The 7,480-nt window shown below is 36.7% G+C and overlaps 1 protein-coding gene across 7 annotated transcripts in view; it reads left to right on the top strand.

Annotated features, from left to right (window-relative positions):
- The window catches only part of CEP170 (centrosomal protein 170), a 181,978-nt gene that overhangs the window by 23,089 nt on the left and 151,409 nt on the right, over window positions 1-7,480 (top strand). The window lies entirely within an intron of this gene.

A 7,480-nucleotide genomic window follows, 5' to 3' on the forward strand; every position in this document is an offset into this window, starting at 1 on the left:
CTGTTATTTGCTTACGTTTTAAGGGAGAGTTCATCCCCATTCACATTCAAGGTTATGATTACTAATTCTTTATTGCCCTCTGTGCTATCTTCCCTCTGTTTGTATTTTTCCCCCTCCCCCCCCCCCCCCCCGCTTTTATCCATATTCCCCAGTCTTTTGTTTCTGAAAACCACCCCCCTTCAGTGTGTTTGCCCTCCTATATCACACCCTCCCCTTTCTTTCCTCTTTCCCTTTTTCCCTTTTCCCCTCCCTTCCTTTTGTTATTTCCCCTTATTTCCCCCACTCCCCTTCCCTTTCTCTATCCCCCCTCCCCTTTTCCCCTTTTAATATTTGAAAGGTTAGATGTTTTATAAGTTAACTGAGTATGTGTAGGTTGACTTTAAGCCAAGTCTGATGAGAAGATTCAGGTGTTTCTCCTCTGCTCCCTTCTTCCCCACTATTACCATAGGTTTTTTTGTACCTCTTAGTGTAATGATATTTACCCCATTCAATCCCCTCCCTCCTCCCGTCTCTTTCCTGTCCCCCTTTGTAGGGCGGTAGTGTTTTTTTTTTAGATCCTTCTAAGTCATAGAAAATTCTGAGTGTCTGTCCCTTCTAGTTCTGTATATTCTATCGAATAGAGTCAAAATTCCTGAGAGTTATTAGAGTCTTTCTCTCAAGTGGGGTTAAAGCCAGTTACATCCCATTAGATAGTAGTCTCATAGATAGGTCATGAATGCCCATCATTTCCAGCTAGGTGTATTCTCTCTGTTAGAGTTACATTTCTCAAGGTTTATGAGAATCTTTTTTTTTTACCCCCATGCTGGGATATAGCCAGTTTCAACTTACTGGATTGCATTTTTTTTCCTTTTACCACCCCCCCCCTTTTTTTTGCCTTTTCATGTGTCTCTTGAACCTCCTGTTTGATGTCCAAATTTTCTGTTTAGCTCTGGTCTTTTCATCAGGAATTTTTGGAATTCTTCCATTTCGTTAAGTGTCCATCTTTTTCCCTGGAAGAGAAGGCTCAGCTTTGCAGAGAAGTAGATTCTTGGCTGCCTTCCAAGCTCCCGTGCTCTTCGAAATATCTCATTCCAGGCCCTTCGATCCCTTAAAGTTGATGCAGCCAGGTCCTGCGTGATCCTTACTGTGGCTCCTTGATATTTAAATTGTTTCTTTCTGGCTGCTTGCAGGAATCTCTTTTATCTGATAATTCTGAAGTTTGGCCACAACATTCCTTGGTGTTTTCATTTTAGGATCTTTTTCTGGTGGGGATCGATGTACTCTTTCAGTAACTACTTTGCCCTCCGATTCCATGATATCAGGGCAGTTTTCCATCACTAGATCCTGTAATATTAAGTCCAGGCTTTTTTTTTCTCTTCAATGTTTTCAGGAAGTCCTATAATTTTCAGGTTACCCCTCCTCAATCTATTCTCGAGGTCAGTGTTTTTGTTGATGAGGTATTTTACATTTGCTTCTATTTTTTCTGTTTTTTGATGTTGTTTAACTGACTCTTGCTGTCTCGTGGAGTCATTAGTTTCTGTAGACTCCATTATTTTTTTTGGGGGGGGGAGAAGTTTTCTTCATTAACCTTTTGCAACTCCTTTTCCAATTGGTCAGTTCTACTTTTGAAAGAGCTTTCCATTTGACCAATTGAGGTTTTGAGAGAATTAATTTCTTTTTGCATTTGCTCATTTGAGGATCTGAGAGAATTATTCTCATTTTGTAATTGTCCAATTGATGATCTGAGAGATTTATTCTCCTTTTGTGTTTGTCCAATTGTACTTTCTAAGGTTTTGTTTTCTTGTTGCAAGGTATTAACTTTCTCTCCCAAATTTTTAAGCTCCTTCCTTATTTCTTCAAGGAAGTCTTTCTGTCCTGGAGACCAGATTGTATTCTCCTCAGAGGTTCCAGGTCTCTCTGAGTTGGTGTATTTCCCTTCCAGGAATTTTTCTATGGATCCACCTTTCCGCTGACCCTTCTTCATTTTGCTAAGACCTTGAGGTGCGGGGGGGCTGGTTCACCTGGGCTTGGGATCACTAAAGGCTTTACCCAGTGCAGTTTCTCTGGCTGGCCAGTAGGAGGTGCTGGTTGCCCTCTCTGGAGTGTCTGTGACCTTGGTTGCGAGGCCTTCTCCCTTTGCCCAAGGGAGGAGTTGGAGCTATTGAATTCTTTTGCCTTCAATCAATGGTGGGCTTTACCCTGGCCTGAGGTCATTCCTCAGCTGGGCTGGTTCTTCTGCTCACACACCTGGGCCTGAGGCAGAAGTAGTTTGCTTTTGTTTGGGGAGAGGCCTCTGTGCAATGGAGGCGTGGACTCAGAGTTTCTCAGACCTGAGGAGTCTAGGGATGGTGTCTGCAGCTCTCTTGCACCAGAACTCTTCCCCCAGCCTGGTCTCGGAGCTCCAGGTGGACAGCACCAACACCAGCACCTCTGCTTCCCCGCGGACCCAAGCCCCTTTCGTCCAGCCCCACCGCTGATCCAGCAGGTCTGCCTCTCTGGCCCTCAGACTCCTGGTTCCACTTCAGCTATTAATCTGGCTGATCCGGGGCTGGTCTTCCCTCTGAGCCCAGACTCAACCGCCCAAATTCAGCCAAAACTGCTGCAGGAGACAAATCCTGAGGTAGATGTTCTTTCTCCTGGCTTTTCTTTCTGGGTTTTGTGGGTCAGATTTCTTTTAAGAGGTTTGTTTCATGTGATAGATGGGGAAGAGATCAGGAGACTTTAGAACTGTGCCTGTCTTTTCTCCACCATCTTGGCCAGAAGTGTTGGTATCACTTCTTGATGAAGCTATGCTTGCCTTAATTATCACCTTATTGTCTATTTGAAATGTTTAACAACCATATTCTTAATAATTCTTAATAGAATCTCTTCAGAAATAATTCTCTGATCTCAATACCTCTCTCATTTTCCATAAACATTCATATATCTCTGATAATAGCTCAGCAAATGCTCCCAGTTCTTTTAGGATGTAATTTAGCTAAGTCTTACTTAGGTTAAGTGTTTATCTCCCAGTTAGTTATTTTTCTTATATCTTTTCCATCTTATACTTAACTTTCCTATGAACAGCAAATAGAAACAAAATAAGAATTTCACAGTACTTCTTTTGTCTATTGTAATCAACCCCAGTTTTCTCTTGTTAAATATCATTTGGAACATTTCCCATGGGCATCTGATGGGCATCTTCATTGCCCTTTGCTGTAGGTATTTGTACATCCAGGTATTTTTCCTTTTTTAAAAATCTCTTTCATATATACAGATTTGTAGTGCTGTTGCTGGGTCAGAGAGTATGCACAGTTTTGGGGCATAGTTCCAAATTGTTCTTCACAATGATTAGATCAGTTCACAATTCCACTAATAAAGTATGTGTCCCCGTTTTCCCACGTGCGTGGGAGATATACCTCAGAGTTGCTTTAATTTACATTTCTCTAGTCAGAGAGAGAAATCTTTTGAAAAAGTCCCAGTCATATCCTGGAGGATCCTAGGGATTTAATCATTTAATATAACTATATATAAAATGAAGCCTTTATTAGAGAAACTGGCTGTAGAATGTTTTCCCAAGAGTTCTGCCTTCCTTCTAATCTTGGCTACATTAGTTTTGTTTGTGCAAACCTTTTCAATTTAATATAATCAAAAATTACCATTTTACATCCCATAATGCTTCTCTGTCTCTTATTTGGTCATGAATTCTTCCTTTATCTCTGGATATGACAGGTAAACTGTGCTCCCAATTAGCTTATGATAACACCGTTAATGTCTAAATCATGTATTGATTTTAACCTAATTTTGGTATATAGTATGAGATTTTGTTCTGTACCTGGTTTCTGCCAATCTGCTTTCTAATTTTTCCCAGCAGTTTTTATCATAAAATGACAAAGTTTCTTGTCTCAAAAACTTGAATCCCTGGGTTTATTAAACACTGATAGTCATTTGTTACTGCATATTATTTACCTAATCTAGTCTAATTCACCACTCTATTTCTTAACCAGTACCAGTTTGTTTTGAGATGATTATTGCTTTGTAATACAGTTCGAGATCTGGTACTTCTTCCTTCACATTGCTACCTTGCTATACTTGCCAAAAAGACTATTTTATGGAGAACTCAAACAGGGCAAGTGCTCACCAAGGGGATCAGAAGTGATATAAAGACACCCCTGAAGGTCTGTCCTAAGAACTTTAGAATTGATTGTACAACGTGGGAGACCCTGGCACAAGACTGCCCAGCATGACATGCCTTTATCAGAGAGGAGGCTGCACTCTTATTAGGAAGGCAGAATTGAAATAGCCCAAAGGAAACATGACATACATAAGTTTAGAGTCCCCACCTCAGATGTTCACATGGACTATTTGTGCCTAGACTATGGTAGAGCATTCCAAGATTGTATTGAACTGATCAACCACAGTCAGACATACTATAATTAGTTGCACACAGTGATGTCATTTTGGTCTTCTTCAATAATGAAGGACAAGAACCAACTAAACAACCAACCTTCTTTCACCTTGTTTTTTTTTTTATTAATTTCCTTGATATTCTTGACCTTTTTTTCTTCCAGATGAATTTTGTTAATTCCTTCTAGCTCTTCAAAATTTTTTTTTAGATATTTGTTATGCCGCTGGATAAGTAAAGTAATTTGGTTAGAATTGTTATTTTTATTATATTGACTCAGCTTACCTATGAGCAATTGATATTTTTCCAATTGCTTAGAGCTAATTGAATTTGTGTGAAAAGTATTTTGTAATTGTGTTCATATGCTTCTTGGGTTGTTGGCATGTAGACTCCCAGGTATTTTGCATTTTCTGTTATTTTAATTGGAATTTATCTTTCTGTCTCTTGCTTCTGGATTTTGTCTGTTATATTTAGAAAGGCTAATTAATTAATAATATATTTATTTTACATCCTGCAACTATGCTAAAGTTGCCAAATATTTCAATGAGGCTTTTAGTTGATTCTCTAGGAGCCTCCAGGTATACCATCATATCCTTTGCAAAGAATGATCATTTTATTTCCTTATTGCTTATTCTAATTCTTTCAATTTCATTTTCTTATTACAGTTAGCATTTGTGGACAATATTGAACAATAGTGGTGATAATGAACCATCTTTGTTTTACCTTTGATTATATTGGAATGGCTTCTAGATTATCCCTGTAACATTTTTAGATAAAATTTTAAAGAAGGCTTTATGCTTTCTAGTGTTTTTTATAGAAATGAGTGATGGGTTTTGTCAAAAGTTTTTATTTTGCATCTATTGAGATTTTTGTTATTTTTTAGTTTTTGTTACTGATGTTGTCACTGATGTTGTCATTTATACTAATAGTTTGCCTAATATTGAAACAGCTTTGCAGTTTAAATTCCACCTGGTCATAGTGTTTAATCTTCGTTATAAATTGCATCTTCCTTTTCTAGGATTTTATTTAAAATTTTTCTATCAGTATTCATTAGGGAAATTGCTCTATAGTTTTGTTTCCCTATTATCATTCTTTCTAGTTTAGGTATCTGTAGCAATATTTGTTTCACAAAAGAGATTTGGTATAAGGTTCCTTTGCCAAATTTACCAGTTTATATAATTTGAGAATTAATTGTTCTTTAAATATTTGGTAGGATTTCTTTGTGCATCTATCTGGTCCTGGAGACTTTTGTTCTTAGGGAGTTCATTGATGGTTTGTTCTAAGACATAGTTATTTAAGTACTTCCCTCCTTTGTTAAATTTGGCAATTCATATTTTTGTTGAATTCATATTCATCAGGTTCATTTAAATTATTAGATTTATTGGCATATAATTGGACAAATAGTCCCTAATAATTGCTTTAATTTGATCTTCATTACTTGTGAATTCATTGTTTTCCTTTTTTTTAAAATCAAATTCACCAGGGGTTTTCCTATTTAATTGTTTCCTTCCACAAAACTAGCCCCTAGTTTTATATGTTAATTCAGTGGGTTTTTGTTTTTTTTTTTTTTGCTTTCAGTTTTATTGAACTCTCATTTTTAGGATTTCCAATTTGGTATTTAACTGGGGATTTTTCATTTGTTCTTTTGCTGGAGTTTTTTACTTGGATATTAAGTTCATTCATCTACTCTTTCTCTGTTTTATTTATGTATGCATTTAGAGATGAATTTTTCCCCTAAGTACTTAAGCTGTTAGTTGAGCATATTAATACATCTGGCAGACTTGTTATGAGGCTCATATGAGGTATTATTTGTAAAAAGTGCTTAATTAAAGCTGTGTGGCACATAGTGGGCACTATATAAATTATTCTGTTTTTCATTTTCAAAATATTTTTCTAAAATAAGAATTCTTTACCACATTTTTTCAATATTTCTCTTTCTACCTATTATAAACTTTTGTTTTTTTTAGCTTATGGTTCTTAAATTTATACTTTATTTAATTTTTGTTTTTCTTATCAAATGGAAAGTCCCTGTTTTGAGTTCTCTTGCAACCTTATGAATCTTACCCTAATTTCCCTCCCCCCCCTTGTGCCCCACTCTTAAAGATCTCTTGTAGGAGACAGAGAGAAAGGGAGCAGTATTGCTCCATAGTAGAAATTGTTCTGTGTTCCTGATTATATGGTACATTTCTATGACCTTTTTTTTCATTTCCATGAAATTTTGGGCTAGTGCCCTTTTGTCTGGTTAGTGATTCCCCAATGTCCTAAAGCATATGATTACCCATGGAGAGGCACAGCAATTTCTGAAAACTGTGAACCAAATTCCTTCAGGTTACTCCATTATAAGGTCTCCACGCCCCATTACAAAATTTATTTCCTGCCCATTCTTCATTAAAACCTTATTTCCTCTCTCTCTCTCTCCCAATTGAATAGAGATTTTCCCTTTTCTTCCCATTCTTCTCTTTCTTGCACATTTTTCTGTATGTTTCTTTCCTTTCTAAGAGACTAGTTTATTTCTCTCCATCACTTACCATTGATTTTATTGGATTATATCAGTTTCTCTGTCTTCTTGTTTGCCTCTCCCCTGCCAGTCTAGTTTTCTCCTTCCACACCCCAAAATTGATTCATCTATAGTCAAGATGTTGACAGATGTAAACCATGGTGTTTCAGGCTTGTTTATTTATTTTCAATTCTATTTAATTTCCATTTTCATGTTTCTTGCAGTGTAATTTTAGAGAAAAAAATATTTTATGGGTCTGTTTATTTGCAATTGTTGTTTTTTAATTTCATAGGTGTTTCTAATTTTTCTTCATCATTTGTGTTTGCCTTGTTAGTTTTATTTTATTGATTTTTTTTTCTATAGTCTGGGGTGTTTGCCAAGGGAATATTATTCATTTCTTTGGAGAGGGGAAGTCGGGGCTTTTACTGAACAATCATCTCTTTTTGTAGTGATGATTAGGCTCAGGTTTATAGCAGTTTCCCTTAAGGTTTGTATCTTAAGCTCCTCCTCTCTTTGAAAGATGTTTCATTCACTTATGCATTTTCTGTAGGTGTAAGTGTACTTGAGTTAATCAGATTTTCTTTGTATTTATAAAAGTCTTTAACTTGGTCACTTGCAGA

This window comes from Macrotis lagotis, chromosome 2 (genome assembly GCF_037893015.1).
Source record: "Macrotis lagotis isolate mMagLag1 chromosome 2, bilby.v1.9.chrom.fasta, whole genome shotgun sequence".
In the NCBI taxonomy this organism is placed as follows: Eukaryota; Metazoa; Chordata; class Mammalia; order Peramelemorphia; family Peramelidae; genus Macrotis; species Macrotis lagotis.